At 43.3% G+C, this 16703-nt stretch overlaps 1 protein-coding gene and 1 non-coding gene across 6 annotated transcripts in view; both read left to right on the top strand.

Moving 5' to 3' along the window:
* Nucleotides 1–16703, top strand: part of FARS2 (phenylalanyl-tRNA synthetase 2, mitochondrial) — a 477859-nt gene that overhangs the window by 294989 nt on the left and 166167 nt on the right. The window lies entirely within an intron of this gene.
* LOC118725197 lies at nucleotides 303–464 on the top strand. The gene has a single exon (XR_004989923.1). It is a non-coding gene; the product is annotated as a U1 spliceosomal RNA (small nuclear RNA).

Below are 16703 nucleotides of genomic sequence, written 5' to 3' on the forward strand. Positions count from 1 at the left end.
TCTCTATAAACAACCTTGTCTCAAGAATGGGGTTAATCAAAATGGGAGCTAGATCACTATTCTTAAAATGACTGATAAATAAGAAAACAAAATGCACTTAATGCAAAAACTATATTGAAAATGGTGTTTTCAGCAATTTAGGATTTGTTTCTATGGAAAGAGTGGGTTCATATTCTGCTGCTAACTTGGTAGCTCTCTGACTTTTGTCAGTTCATTTAATCTCTTTGGGATTAATTTTCTCCACCAATAAAATGGAAATGCAGTAATTTCCATTTTATCAATGTAGTCTTGAAGAATATTTCATACTTACCTGGCAGGGGAGGTACCACGATCATGAAGGTGGTTTTCCCAGGGCGAGGCTTATCCACTGCACTCCGGATGTGCTGACCCCTGTGATTTCCCCAAGTGGGAAACTCGACTGCATAATTTGTGGTAGTGGGGGACTACGTTCACACTCTCCCCTACAAACAAACAAACAATATATATATATATATATATATATATATATATATATATATATTTAAAATGGCAAATGCCAAAATATCCAATACGTGTAAGATTATTTTTATTATCTTCCTTTATTGATGTGTTATAGTGATAGTTAATAGAATTTCAGATTAATAGGATTGCAATAACGATTTATTTTTACTTGAGGAGATTTTTGGTAGTGACGAAAAGGTGAGATCATAAGCTTAATAGATTTCTTTCTTTTTTTTAAATTGAAGACAATATTTATATATATAATCCTGCTGGCACAGCTCAATTGTTCAGTGTCCACCTATGAACCAGGAGGTTATGGTTCGATTTATGGTCAGGGCGTATGCATGGGTTATGGGCTCAGTATATGTGTGTGTACACACACACACACACACACTGAGTGGCCAGATTATTATGATCTCTGAACGCATAATAATCTGGCCACTCAGTGTATATTCTATATAATAAAAGGCTAATATGCAAATTGTCCCCTCAACCAGGAGTTCCGCCAGCAGGCAGGCTGGCCAACCTCCCATGTCCCTCCCCCCTGGCCAAGCTGGCTGTACCCCACCATGCACGAATTCATGTCCAGGCCTCTAATCTTACCTACTGATAGACAAACATGTAAATTGACCATACCTCTGCTATACCCACAGCCAATTAGGGGTGAGTATGCAAATTAATCCTACAATGATGGGTTAATTAGCATATGCAGGCATGGAGCTTCCAGGAGGGGTGGGATGCCTGCTATGAGGGGGAGGAGGGCGGTGGAGGGAGCTACAGGAGCAGAGCTCCGTTGAAAGGGAGAACTAGGTGGCTGGGAGCGAAGCCAGGAGAAGGAAGGCCTATTCTTGCACGAATATCGTGCAATAGGCCTCTAGTGTGTCTGTGTGTGTGTATATGTATATATACACACACACACACACACACACACACACACACACACACACACACATATATATATATATATATATATATATGTATATATGTATATATATATATGTATATATATATATATATATATATATATATATATATATATATACTGAGTGGCCAGATTATTATGATAATAATAATCTGGCCACTCAGTGTATGATTTTTATTGTTGACAGCATTACAGATGTCTCCCATTGCCCCCTCATTATCCCCCCTACACCTAGCCCCTACTCCTCCTCCCCCAGCCAGGATATTACCACCCTATTGTTTACGTCCATGGGCTATGCATACAAGTGTATAAGTTATCTCCTCATTCCCTCAGCCCCACATTGATATATGTCAGTCTATTTCATGTCTATATGCTTCGGGACTTATTTTGTTGGTCAATTTGTTTTGTTAATTAGATTCCACAAATAAGTGAGATCATGTGATATTTGTCTTTCTTTAATTGGTTTATTTCACTTAACATTGTAATTTCCAAGTCCATCCATGCCAGATCCCTCTTTTTTTTTTTTTTTTTTTTTTTTTTTTTTTTACAGCTGCATAGTATTCTATTGTGTAAATGTCCCACAGCTTTTTTATCCACTCACCTACTGATGGGCCCAATATTACAGTAACTATTATAAATAATGCTGCTATGAACCTAGGGTGGTGTTTCTGATTGGTGTTTTAAGACTTTTAGGATATATTCCATGAAGTGGGATTGTTGAGTTAAACAGCAGTTCTATTTTTAATGTTTTCAGGAAACTCCATACTGTTTTCCACAGTGGCTACACCAATCTGCATTCCCATCAGCAGTAAATTAGTATTCTCCTTTCTCCACATCCTCACCAGCACTTGTTTGTTGATTTATTGATGATAGCTTATCTGACAAGTGTTAGTGATGTCTAACCATCAGAGAAATGCAAATTAAAAGCTAATATAAATAAAAAATTATTTTAAAAATAAGGTTTGCAAACATTTGACTTGTTTTAGAAAATCTATATTGCTCAAACCATAAGTATGAGAGTTCCTTCATGTAACTCCAGAACCTGTCCTTTACACTTCAACATATTACATATTGTGTCCCTTGAAAAACAAGATTTCAGAACTAAACTTGGGACATAGTTTTCCTTACTTTGAGATTCACAAATCCTGCTAGTGTTTTAAAGTTTCTGAGTAGGAAGCCTGAAGCTGGCAATTCCCAAACTTATTTGATCATGAACCCTTTAAAGGGGAGCCTCTATTAACATTCTTTAGGTCTAACACCCCATACTACCTCAGGTTCATGAGCTCTGGAGGTAGACAGCCCATGTTCAAATCTCAGGTTTGTGACCCTGAGTTAATTACTTAATTCTCTGAGCCTCAGTATTCTCATTTTAAAAAAATATATATTTATTGATTTTAGAGAGGAAGGGAGAAAAAGAGAGAGGTGGAAACATCAATGATGAGAAAGAATCATTGATCAGCTGTCTCCTGTTTGCCCCTGACGTGGGATCAAGCCCACAACTTAGGCATGTGCCCTGACCAGGAAATCGAGCCAAACTGGCCAGGGAAATATTTTATTTTTAAAGAGGGACAATAATGTTAATCTCATAGGGTTGTTAAATTATATAATAAGTCTTTAATATTAATACATATTGTTAAATGAGGTATTGTGAATTATGAGATAACAGGTTTATAGACATGTAAAAAAAAAACTCTCATTTTGGAGATGGTTGAAGTCGAGGTTAGGCTGGAAGCACTTTATGGCTGGTGCCTCTCTGGCCTTTTATTTTACAACTAGATTCCCAGTGCACTTGCAGCCCCAGCTTTGTCTGGAAGGTCCTTTGGCTGTCAGGCCTAATTAGCATATTATGCTTTTATTATTATAGATTAACACCACAGCCTGGTCTCTTTATAAGTTTTCCCCTTACTGTGAAGCATGGCCTTGAATTTTTCCTCAGAGCAGTTTTATTACCTCCTTTTCTTGGTATCTAAACTTAAGGTCAGCAATTCAAATGTGTAGCCTTGAGGATGTAATGGAGTTAAGAGGCCCAGTGTAAAGGTGTGGGGAGGTGGTCTGGGTTGTGGGTAGTAGGGCGTTGCCTGCCTCTTCTGGAGGGGCTGCCGCAGTGGTCATAGGGAAGTCCAAGCCCAGTGTTGTTACATTTTCTACTTGTTAAGGGATAACTTAGAATTCCAGATTATTAAAATTTTCTGATTTTTAAATATCCACATATTATTCGGATTAAAAATACAAAACAACACACCATTTGGCCCATTAAAAGCAAGCTTGCAAGCATCTTTGCTGATGAGATGGAGGGTGCTGCCTTCTCCCTGTACTGCCATTTTCCCCACCTTTTAGCTTTGCTCTGACATCTGCTCTTTCCCATTGCTAAGAGGAAGGAAACCCATTCTTTCAATTAAACTAATGGGCTCCCCTGGTTCTGCCTACCAGTTCTCTCTTCTCCTTGTAGGACTCCCTTTCCTCTGAGTCCTCCATGCCCAGTAATCACCCTTTATTTTCTAAATGCCCACCAGATGCCAGGTTCTGTAGGTCCATTTACTATGCCTACTGGGAACCCAGCTGTCTGCACTGAGATCCCCACAGCAGCCTGGTAAGGCCCTCACATATCGGAGTCATGGTTGTGTCCTAAGATCACGCTTGCTTCTTTCTCTCTGCCTTCTCAGGGGACCATTTTCAAGACATTAGTACTCCATCAGATTGAGCCTTTCTTGATAGTTTCTTTTTAACAGTTTTATGTTAGTCTTTACTATGTTGCTTCTTTAAATGTACATGAAAAACTGGTCCTTAATGTTCTATTTTGGCTGTCATTGGTGTGTTTCTCCACTTCCTGACTAGCTATATATTTATTCATCTTTAATCTCTGTGCCTGACACAGAGCCTGATACATAGGAAGGGGGTGGAAACAGCTCGGAATGAGCCAGCTGCATGGTTTCCACCCCAACACTGCTGCTCACCGACTAAAATGACACTGCTCTATAAAGCATAGAATTACATACTAATTACATATAATCCTGGGCAAGTTTCTTAGTCTCTCTGTGCCCCAGGCTTCTCATCTCTGCCAAGGGGTGATGTGGGGACTAACAAAAAGCCCGAGGACAGCATCTGACACATAGAATCCTGCCTCTTGTTATCAGTAGGTTTAGAATTCATACTGCTGCAGTGTATTACATGCTGGTCAGAGGACTGGGCTCAGAATACTTGTTCACCTTTGGCATTGATCTTCTCTAAAACAATTTAAGAGGCATATTTTATCGTGAAAGCCCAGTAGCTTTGCTCTGCGGTGCGGTATTTTTCAGATCCTGGATTTGTATTCAGGCTGAATGAGGTCACCTCTGCAGACAGGCTGGATTGCAGTTGTGTGCTGTGGCAACTCTGGCAGTGCGGGGAGCACTGGACATGCCATCCCTGGGAGCACTAGTGGATCCCACTTAGAATCTGGACACATAATTAGCAACATATTTTATAAACATAGATGCTGGACATATATCCTTTTGGAAAAATAATTTTGAAGTAGATTATTTTGCTTTTCTCCATTTTGTGGATAAATAGGTGTCAAGTAGCCTTTTGTGATAGATGCAGAACACATTTAAAAAACTGACTATCTCAGCCCGGTGGGTGTGGTTCAGTGGTTGCGCTTTGATCTATGAACCAGGAGGTCACAGTTCAATTCCCAGTCAGAGCCCAAGCTCCACGGGTAATGCAGTCATGGCCAGCATCCACCTGAGCAACCCTTACTGCAGATGGTATCATGATGTCACCTAGCACAGAGATGTGCATTTGTTTATGACAAACAGGCTAACAAATCAGTGTTCATTTAGCTGTATCCCTACCTCAGAGAAAATATTCCCAGCATAAAACCTGATAGGGATTTAGGTAGGAGAGGGGACTGACACACCAGACATATTCCTCTTATACCCCTAAACCCTATGTATGTTGCACATGCCCCTTTAGATTTTATATAATCAGTGAAAGTGTAGCTTTGTAAATTGCACCAGCCTAGTTAGCACCTCGAATTTTTTTTAAGGAGAAAAATATTTTGCTTCACTTTTTCACATAAACTAGAATGTCGTATGCTATGGGCATTTCTAGATCTTTCTCTTTCACTAAATTTTAAGCTCCTTTTGAAGTTTCTATGTCTTATTCACTTTAAATTTCTTATCAGCTGCCTTGCTCATTGTAGGCATAGAGTGGAATTCATGGAGAATTAGATTAATCATGAGAAACTAGTAACCAGTCATCAAGATCAGCTTTGAAATTTTATTCTGGGATCATTAAATTATGCGTATCAGCCACATAAAAATATGTAGGTCTGAGAGAACAATTACAAATGAAACATTATATTTTCATAGTAAAGGCATACATTTATTTATTGAAACTGTGGAAATGGATGAGGAAACACTCTGTTAATGCCATTGAAACTCAGATAAAGAAAACCTCACCTTTTGTCTTTTTAAAACCAAATATAAATTAATTGCCTGGAATTTGGGGGAAATTTAGTTATCTAAAAGTCACACTAAGAACTATAGTCAGATAGCAATAGGCAGGAGGCAACCCTAGGAACTGAGTGATTCTAGACTCTAAACACCCAGGTGTTTTAGAGAGTTGATTGAATATGACAAGAAATCTTAGGTTATCTATATAACTTATATTAACTTCTCTAAGAATGCTCTCTTGTTAGATGCTATAGGGAAGGCCACAAAAACACAGGATATGAACCTCTGAAACCTATATCATTTTATTAACCAATGTCACCTCAGTAAATTCAACTAAAAATCTACACAAGTCATGCCTGCTACTCTCCTGAGTGCCACTCTTCCTCCTGGCAGGCCATCCAACCTGATGTCCTGATTGTGTTTCACATTCAACATACTAATAACAAGTTCTTCCATTCTCACCTCTTCTTAACATTTGGAACCTAAAGGAACCTCTAATATTATCTCTTAGATTTTGTTGATAGAATATCTTTGCTGAAGACAATTTTCTCCCCCTAAGGATCTCTTTCTTCCTCCACTCATGATATTGTACAATCATCAGGCTCAGATAGTCTCCCTTCATTCATGGAACTAACTTAACCAATATTTAAATTAAGTATTTAAATCCTCTTATCTGCTTGTAAATTTCTTGGGAAAAAGAATATTTTACTAATCTTGGTATCTCTTGTGTGCCTTTTGTGTGTTCAATAAATACTTGTTGAATAAATGAATGAAGAAAAAGAGGGACTAACAAAGATGGGTTGATTGATGTCAAAGTATTAGCAGACAGTACGTTTTGTAGACGTCTATATTTTTATTTTATTTTATTTTATTTTATTTTATCCTCATCCAAAGATATTTTTTCATTGATTATTTTTTAGAGAGACTGAAAAGGAGGGGGAAAGTCAGAGAGAGAGAAACATCCATGTGATAGAGACACATCCACCAGTTGGCTGCCTCCTGCACAGTCCCTGACCAAGCCCAGGGATTGAGCCTGCAACCTAGCTATGTGCCCTTGACTAGGAATTGAACCTGGGACTCTTTAGTTTGGTGACCAACACTCTATCCACTGAGCCAAACAGGTCAAGGCAATATCTATCCTATCTAATGAAAGGGTAATATATAAATTGACCATACCTCCACTACACCCATCAGCTATGCCCACCAGCCAATCAGGATAAAATATGCAAATAAACCCAACCAAGATGGCTGTGGCCACAGAAAGCAGGCGGGAGGCTTGGGTTTCCCAGGCAATGGGGGAAGCCAAGCTTTCTGCCTGCCCTTGCTGGCCCAGGCCTCAACTCAATGCTACAAAGTTTCAATGATAGAAGATAAATAAGTTCTAAAATAAATGGGGACAGCCACAGAGCTGAAGAGAGTAGGAGGCTAGGGTTACCCCCGGCAATGGAGAAAGCCAAGCTTTCCATCTGCCCTGGCCTGGGCCTCTGCTTAAGGCTACAAAGTTTCAATTATAGAAGATAAATAAACCCCAACAGAAATAGCTGCTGTCATGGAGCAAGCAGAAGGCTTGGCTCCACTCCAGGCTACAAAGTTTTAATTGTAGAAAATAAATAAACCCTAAGTACCAGGACCTGGGTTTGGGTCGCTGGGGGCGTGGCCAGCCTGCAAACCACCACAGGCCTCTCACCCAGGTGACTCCACGCCCCAAGGGAACCTCCACCCTGATCTGGGACACCCTTCAGGGCAAACCAGCTGACTCCCACCCATGCACCAGGCCTTTATCCTACCTAATAAAAGAGTAATATGCAGATTGACCATAACTCCAACACACAATATGACTGCCACCATGTGGTCAAAGATCCTGCCCCCATGTGGACACAAGATGGCCACCACAAGATGGCCAGCAGGGGAAGGCAGTTGGGAAGGACCAGGCCTGCAAAGGAGGGCAGTTATGGGTGATCAGGCCAGCAGGGGAGTGCAGTTGGGAGGGACCAGGCCTGCAAGGGAGGGAAGTTGGGGGTGACCAGGCCTGCAGGGAAGGGTGGTTAGGGGTGACCAGGCCTTCAGGGGCAAATAGGTTGGCCGGGGAGCAGTTAGGCATCAATCAAGCTGGCAGGGGAGTGGTTAGAGGGTAATCAAGCTGGCTGGCAGAAGCATTTAGGGGCAATCAGGAAGGAAAGCAGGCGAGCAGTTGGGAGCCAGCAGTCTTGGATTGTAAGAGGGATGTCCAGTTGCCCGTTTAGGCCCAATCCCATTGGTATTGGGCCTAAATGGGCAGTCGGACATTCCTCAAGGGGTCCCAGATTGTAGAAGGTGCAGGCTGGGCTAAGGACACCCCTCTCCCTGCATGAATTTTGTGTACCGGGCCTCTAGACCTATCTAATAAAGAGGGAATATGCTAAATGACTGCCCTGCTCTCAAAGATGGTGGTTTCCACAGTCAATAAGGAGGGAATATGCTAATTGACTGCCATACCCTCAACGATGGTGGCGCCCACAGCCACAAGATGGCAGCACCCAGTCCCCTCAGCCCTATAGGTGTAGCAGGTGTGCACCTGCCTCCAGAGTCCCCCAGTCCCCTCAACCCCCAGTCACCCAGGGCCAGCCTGAGGCATAGGCAAACCTTGGATAATGGCTGTCATGCTGACGCCAAGGTGCAGGCAAGCCTCGGATGCCAGCTGCCTAACCTCTCAGGGCAGCCCAAGGCTCAGGTAACCAGGGCCTGCCAAGGCTTGTGCTGCCAGCAGTGGCAGCAGCAGAGGTGTGATGGAGTGTCACTTTTCACCAGGTCACCTGCCACCCCTGAGGGCTCCCGGACTATGAGAGGACCTCCCCTCCTCCCCACTCCAGTGCATGAGTTTTCATGCACTGGGCCTCTGTATTTTTATATACCTTCTCTTGCATTTTTAAAATGTGTCATTTTTGCTTTGATTGGCTCAAATGTTTAAGAGATCCAATCTCTGCTACCACTTGTAATATTTTTAAGGCAGTTGAAAATAGTGGTGAGAGCTAACAGTGGAAAATTCACCATCCAACGAACCCTAACATAGCCTGAGAAGCCATACTGACTCTGTATTTTTTGGATTTATCCTTTGTTTTAAAGTTGAGAGGGTATTTGACAGTCACCTGCAGGGACCCCGTATTTCAACCACCACAATCAGTAGGTATCTCTGATGCTGACGTGTACTGCTTTGAGTCTCCCCTCACTTCCCTGTTCACCTCCAGTCAGTGCTTCTTGACTGCCACTCCAGGTTCTGCAGGGGAGAAGCCCGTAAGGTGGACATAGCAGGTGCACAGGGCTCTTAAAGGTAATGGCAGACAGTTTGAGGGTCTATCCACAATGCCGGCCGGCACTGCGCTCCTGCTCACAGCACTGCTTACAGCCTCTTTTGGTGATTGTGGGCTCCTCTCTATTCTGCCTCAACAGTCAAATTCTCCATCTAGCCCTTTCCCTTTTCCCATCTCTGCTTTCTGCCTTATCTCCTTGTCACACTCTGAGGAAGGGCAAGCCAACCAAAGCCTTCTTGAGCACTGACATGGTTCTGGTTCATTAGCAGCTCACAGAACAAGCCAGGAGGAGCAGACAGTACAGAAAGAATCCTGCCTGGTAATGAGCCAGTGACAAGTGTATTAGCTCAAGGGAAGTTCAAGTTTTACAGCTCACTCTTCTGCCATTTCTCTCAGAAGGTTCACCACTGCCACACCTTCCCAAATACAGGGAACTCCTGACCAGCAGCACAGTTATCATAATTCAGGGACCAGGTGATGTGAGTAAGAGAATAGATGCAATGAAAAAATATGGTCCTCTAACTAAAATGAGGAGTCAGGCTTCTTCACTTATTCCCACCCTTTTCAACCTCCATCTCCAAAATACAAATAATTAAGAAAAGGAATTCAGAACTTTGGAAAACTCTGCCCAAGTGAAACTATATGGTTTGTCAAATCCAGGTTCTCTACAGCTTCCACAGACTACCTCCATCTCACTTGTCAATAGGATAATAGGAAGGCATTGCACACCATTGGAATCCTCAGGTGGGGAGGAAGTCATTGGAAAAGGCCTGTTGAAAAATGTGTGATTTCACTTCATTCAATCTCAGGTTAAATTTCTTATGATATTGTAGGGCAGAGGAGAAACACTGGGAATAGAACTGTGTAAAAATCCAGTGCTGAGGAGAGAACAGGGCTATTTTCTAACTTGGTGCTACTTAATAAACAAAATTAATAGGCCCGGTGCACAAGGTGCCAGCAGCATGTGGGAACGGCAGCTCCAGTGCTGGCAGCAGGTGTGAGCAGCATGTGGGAACAAAGAATTTTCAGTAACCACCAGAGGCTCACCCTAATGACAGCAACCAGCCTTGGTCTGGTGACCCCGCTTACCTGCTCCACCATCCTGCCATGGCCAATCCTGCCATGTTCTGTGCTCTGCTACCTGCTGCCAACACCCACCATGTTCTGTGTGCACTCCCTGGTGGTCAGCGCACATCATAGTGATTGGTTGTTCTGTCTATTTGCATATGAGGGGCATTCCTGCACTGGGGGCATTCTCTCAGACCACCCTGCACCCTCTCCAATCTGGGACCCTTAAAGGGATGTCCAACTGCCAATTTAGGCCTGATCTCTCTCAGAATCTGGGACTGCTGGCTTCTAACTACTTGCCTGCTTGGCTGCCTGATTGCCCCTAACCACTCTGCCTGCCAGCCTAATAACCCCCTAACCACTCCCCTGCCAGCCTGATCGACACCTAACTGCTCCCTTGCTGGCCTGATCGCCCCCAACTTCCCTCCCTGCTGGCCATCTTATGACAATCTGGGGTGGACCATCTTGTGATGACACAGGGATGGCCATCTTGTGATGATGTGGGGGCAGCCATCTTATGATGTGAGGGAGTAAGGGTCAATTTGCATATTACCTTTTTATTATAGAGGATGATAGCACCTTAGGTAGCAAGTGGCTGGATATGCAGTGACTAATTCCCAGGCTAAGGACCTATGGAAGGGAGTCACTGCCACTTGTCTGTCTGTGGTGTCATGTCCCTCATCAACCCAGAAGCATGAACCCCTTCTGCTGCTGGTTCACACACCCCTCACCTTGCTTGGGTCTCACCTACCCATATCATTCACCTCTCTTAGGTCTCATCTTACACCACTGAGTTTTATTTGATAAAGGGATAGAAAGGAATTTGAAAGATCTTGGTCTGGTATCTTCTCTGCAGGGATAGAGGTACTAGAGTCTGCAGTATCTGGAGTGTGTTTCTTTGTTGAGTAGGGCCTTTGAAGTTTCCCTAAATGAAGGAATTTTGTTATTCTCTGAGCAACTTATCAACACCTTTTTTTCTCATTGCTTTTTTAAATTTGTGTTGTGGATTGGGTATTCTGGATCTTATTTCTGTAGCTGCCAAGACTGGGATGGTTTCAGGGGTAAGGACCACAAACTCTTGGTAAACTCTTTTCTCTTTTTCCTAGGTACATTAGTTAGGATCCAGGCAGGAGACAGAAACCATACCAGTGTTTTTTCTTTCTTTTTTTATTTTTTAAGTAAAGAGAAATTGAAGTAAAGCAGTGATTTTCAACCAGTATGCTGCAAAAATTTTAAAAACATGAGACACCTAACTATTTAGTCAGGGGCACTGATCTCTTTTCTCTTAAATTGTCGAATTAAAAAAGTGACAACAGCCCTGTTTGGGTGGCTCAATTGGTTGAGAATTGTCTTGTACACCAAAAGGTTGCCAGTTCAATTCTCAGTTAGGGCCCAGGCCCAGATTTTGGGCTTGATACCAGGTCACGGCACACATTTGAGGCAACCAATTGATGTTTCTCTCTCACACTGATGTTTCTCTCACATTAATGTTTTTCTCTTTCTCTCTCCCTTCCTCTTTCTCTTAAAATCAATTTTAAAATATCCTTGGGAGAGGATTAAAATAATTTTTTAAAATATGTTTTTATTCATTTTAGAGAGGAAGGAAGAGGGAGAAAGGGAAAGAAACACAATAATGAAAGAGAATCATTGATTGGCTGCTTCCTGTACACTCCACACTGGGGAATGAGCCCGCAACCCGGGCATGTGCCCGGACTGGGAATCAAACCACAATTTCCTGGGTCATAGGTCAACACTCAAACCACTGAGCCTTGCCAGCTGGACAATAATTTTTTTAAAAAATGCCAACAGCCAACACAACAGTAGATATCTGGTGTGAATGAATCAAAATTATACCTATTTTGTTGTCAGCTCAGCAGAAAGTAGTATGTGTTTTTTGGGAGTGCCACAGAATTTCAGTAATTAGTTTATGTGTGCCATGAGATGAAAAGGTTGAAAATCACTATCTAAAGATTGAGGGAGATAACTGATGAGTGAAAACACAATGGTTTAGTAGATAGGCAACTGCAGGAGGCAGCTATGCCTCCAAGGCTGAGGGAAATGTAGGAAGAAGTTGAAATTCATGACACTTAAAAGCTTGGTGAAAGAGTGCAGCAAAGCTAAGCTCCAGGGCGCTGAGGAGAAGGAAGGGCAAGTGTCTCTGAGCTCAGAGGAGTTACCCTGGGGGCCTGGCATTCTGAGGAGGGGCCAGCAGCTGTGCTGGGGTGCCTGAGTGGTACAAGGAAGCTGGTTCTGCAGATGTCAAAAACAACGACAAAACAACTGCAGTGTGGATTCAGCTGCTGCTACTAGTCAAACTATTAATTACTGGAGAGCAGAAGCAATGCTGCTGGGGCCTTCACAGCAGCAGAAAGTCAGCAGGGAGGAGCCAGTTCTCCTTCCTCCTGCCTTTAGCCTCCCTCCAGGGAGCACCCTGGCAGAGCAGAGATGTGGTTGGTGAGGCCAGCTCAGTCTCACACAGCAGAGAGCATGGGGTGTGTTTGGAGCCGGGAGGCAGGAGCTTAGTAACTGCCATATGAGGTGAAGCACTTCATTAGCCCAAGAGGAAATCAGAGGTCTTTCTCTCAGGTCACTCTGAGCCTTGAGCATCCTCTTCTTGTTTCCTCTCTTCTAGCTCCACAGTTGACCCTTTAGCTCTCCGGAACACAGGTCTAAAAATGCCCTTAGCATTTCCACGTATCCAATTTCTAATTCCTTCATCTCCTCTGCCAAAATCCTTTTTATGTACCCCAGGAGGCCTGATGTCTCAGCTCTACCTCCCAAACACCTCTTCTTCACAGTAACTCTTCTTTTCCCTGATGGCCCTTCTCGCCTTTTTTCTGCTGCATGGTCCCGAGCACCACTGCCCCTGGTGGTGCAGCCAGGTCAGGGCTGGTGGAACCAGCTATTGTGAAAAGGAGCCACAGGTGTGCTGCTTCATTTCCACAAGTGTTGGCCATTTCCACGCTGTGCCAGGTGCCCAGTTTCATGTAAAGGAGGAAAAGTAGTCCTTACCCTGAAGACATGTTTTATCAGGTAGCACAAAGAGACACATAAATTCTTCCCGGGTTCCAGACCATAAGGCACAGCCTGAGGAGGCAGGAGAACCAGCTGGATCTGAGTGCAGTGGTGGTTCGCCCATGAAGGAGCAAGAATAAAGTGGTAAACTCCAGGCATTTACTCTGTGCTTTACATATACACCTGCTTTTAATCTCCACTACAACCCTTTGTTCCTCACTTTGCAGATGGGAAGCAGAGAGATAGGGGAGCTGCCATGGTTACAAGAACTGGTTAGTGGCAGAGCCAAGTTGTACCAGCTGAGTGGCCTCACTCAGAGGTTTCATTTGAAGATGAAACGAGGTGAAAGTGCCTGGTGTAGGTGAGCACTAACTACATGAATTGATGGTGCCTGGAGTAGGTGAGCACTAACTAATTGGTACCCGTATTATGCTATTAATATGATGATTTTTTTTTTAAATTTCATAAAACAAAAAAATAATTAATCATACCTTACCTTATATGGTGGTTTGTAATGTATAAGAGTTTTTAATATATATTATCCCATTTAATCTTCATAATAAGTCAGTGAGATAAGGCTATTTTCCCTGCCTACAGAGGAGTGTACTGAGGTTAGGGACATGCCTCAGCTCAGAGAGGAGTGGAGGACCCTAGGAGACATAGGAAGGGCACAAGATCATTGTGGGCACTCCACATTCAGGGCAGGAAGAGAGGCCCTTCACTGAGGCTGAGGGACGTAATGGGTGAGTTAGAGACTTGGGATTTACATGCACCTGTGCTCAGACCCCCTCTCTCATTGCCTGGGCATCGTCGAGCACAGCAACTTCTGCACTCCCATGTCCCCCTCTGCACAACTGGACGATGCTGTCTGCCTTACTCCCCTGTGAGGGTGCTAAAAGAAAGGGAAAGAAAAGACCTCATGTCATGTCCAGGTATGCAACATAAATGGTAGTTTTTAGAGAAAAGAACACCAAAAGTTGGCTTTATGGCTGATCAAGTATATAGAAACATTCTGATTCACGTTGCATAAATGAACATGGAATGTTACCTCCTGAGTGAATAAATTTTGCTTGCTCATGGCCTCAGCAATGTTGCCTAAGGTTGATTTAATGAAACTCTGAAAAGCTTGTTTTCCACCTTTAAATAGTTAAACTTTAAAACTGTCAAGAAACCCACGGTCATTGTGAGTGTTAGGAGTTGTGGTTTGAGTAGAGAAGACACCAGGGCATCCTGAAAGTCGGCAGGGCCGTGCTTATTGTGCCTCTGACTTTTCTCTCTGGAAACCAGTGGAATAAAAAATGTGGGTTGCACTGGCCCTTTTGGTTGACAATTTAGGAAGGGCAAACCTCACTAATAATCTTTATCAGGTTCCTCCTGCCTAACTTAGTTGAATCCAGCATTTCTCTGACGTACTTGACATTGGCCCAGGTATTTCAAGGTACCCTCAGACTTCCTGAGGGACAGTCCTGACGAGACAGCAGGGTGTGAGGTGCTAAGAGCCTTCTTTGGCAGGTGAGGAAACGAGCCCAGAGGGCTAGCAATTGAGTCCTAAAGAGGAGTGTCTTCTCCAGAAAGTCATTAGTCACCATCATTTCCTCCCTGTCAGGTTTGACTTATGACCAGACAGATGGCCAAAAACTAGGCTCTCCCTGTTTTATTGTTTCAATGAACTTATCTTACTGAGATTTTTACCTAATGCATGAAGGTGTGTTTTCCTCTTAATGTCCCCAGGCTTTTAGCAACATTTTCAGACAGGCTGTGTCTGCTCTCACACCACAGGGGTCTTCATCTGCTCCAGTGCACTTACCACATTTGGTAGGTGCTGCTTTTTGTGGTCGCTTCCCCCTGGTCTCTGAGCTCTTTGGTGGCAGGAATGGTATCTCCGTAGCCAGAGCAATCAGGATGGCAAGACACAGTAGGCGCCTGGTGGATGCTAGTTGTCTGGTTCTGTGCTCTGGTTACACTTAAGCTCTGCCAGCTTCAGGTGAGGGGGTTTCTCCATTAGAGCTGGTATTCATGCTCCATTTACTTTAGCTAAGGCATCACGTCTGCCCTCTGTGAGCTTTGTTGTGGACTCGGTTGAACTCATTTGGATTTGGTGCAGAAGAAAATAATACTTCACATTTCTCCCTAATGTGGGGAGTTAAACTCATTGTCTTGTTAGTTGAAATGCAATGTAATCTTAACAGCTGGAATTGTAGTTTAAATAAGGAAAAAGCAATTTCCTTTTCAAATGTTCAGGCACCAACTGGAGCCAGTGTTTCCCACCATTACATAAGTTTTCTAAGTAAATGACTAAACATTGATATCCTTTGTGCTTTAATTTTATTTTTATCTAATAGTTAGTATTTGAAAAATAATGTGTTTAAGTTATGAACATAATGAATACCCATGAAGCCACTGCCCAACTGTGATAACTGTCATGAGTACTTTGTGTAAGGTTTGAGGCGCAGGAAACTGACCACCAAGGAGTTTTAAAGTAAAGTTTATTCCCCAGTAATGAACGGGACTCATTACGGAGATAGAGAAATCAGAATTGAAGGAGTTGGGAGGGGAGATGGACCCATCCGGGCTGCCACCTGGACATGGAGGATCAGCAGCACATGGCTGGTCTGGGGGTCTTTTTAAGGGGAGGAACAGGAGAGGGTTGGACCCAGGGCAGAACAGGAAGGGGTGGGCTCCAGGACACCTTGGCAGGCGCTGATTGATGGGTCAATGTCCTGGAGATGTCCCTGTGACAGATGCCAGCAATGTCACAACTCCGCCCACCAGTTGGGAGGAGGGAGAACCTTATACTTTGTATCTCATGTTTCCCATCCCATCCCATCCCATCCCATCCCATCCCATCCCGTCTTTCCCCTTTCATCCTATCCCCTCGCCTCCCCTCTTCTTGCTCAGATAGCTACGATATATTTGTTCTTAAAAATTTAGGTGGCACAGTTAGTTTTTTTTGTTCCTTACCCATTTATTTATACTCTATAACAGAAAATTGATATTGTACTATTTTCTAGAAAAAACAAATCAATCAATGTTCTCAGAAGTAATTAGCCTAACACCTCTCCTGGCACTCTGTCACCAAATGGGATGGAGAGTGAAGCTTTAGACACAAGACACAGGGTGGATTTCTAACAGTGGAGTGAGGAAGAGAGAAAGAAATTCAAATCCAAGGGTGTACTCTTTTATGGAGTACAAATGTGTTACTTTTATTTCAATTTTGAATAAGCCATTGGAAACCAGATGTTTTAAGTTCTTCAGGTCATTTTTCTCTGAACACTGGAATAGTCAGAAGGCCAGCTCTGTATGAATTCAGGCAAGTTCAAGTTGCTTTCTCTAGCTGGCCCTCAGTTTTACCTCACAGCACATACAGCAGTAATGAGGTGGGGGACTCGCAGAGATGGCAGGGACATCAAATGGAAAATCTGGGGCCTCCCATTCCTGTACTTGAGGCATATGGAAGGGAAATATCTGTCTTCAATTAAACATGATTAACTGGGAAAA

This window comes from Pipistrellus kuhlii, unplaced genomic scaffold (genome assembly GCF_014108245.1).
Source record: "Pipistrellus kuhlii isolate mPipKuh1 unplaced genomic scaffold, mPipKuh1.p scaffold_m20_p_2, whole genome shotgun sequence".
NCBI classification, from domain to species: Eukaryota; Metazoa; Chordata; class Mammalia; order Chiroptera; family Vespertilionidae; genus Pipistrellus; species Pipistrellus kuhlii.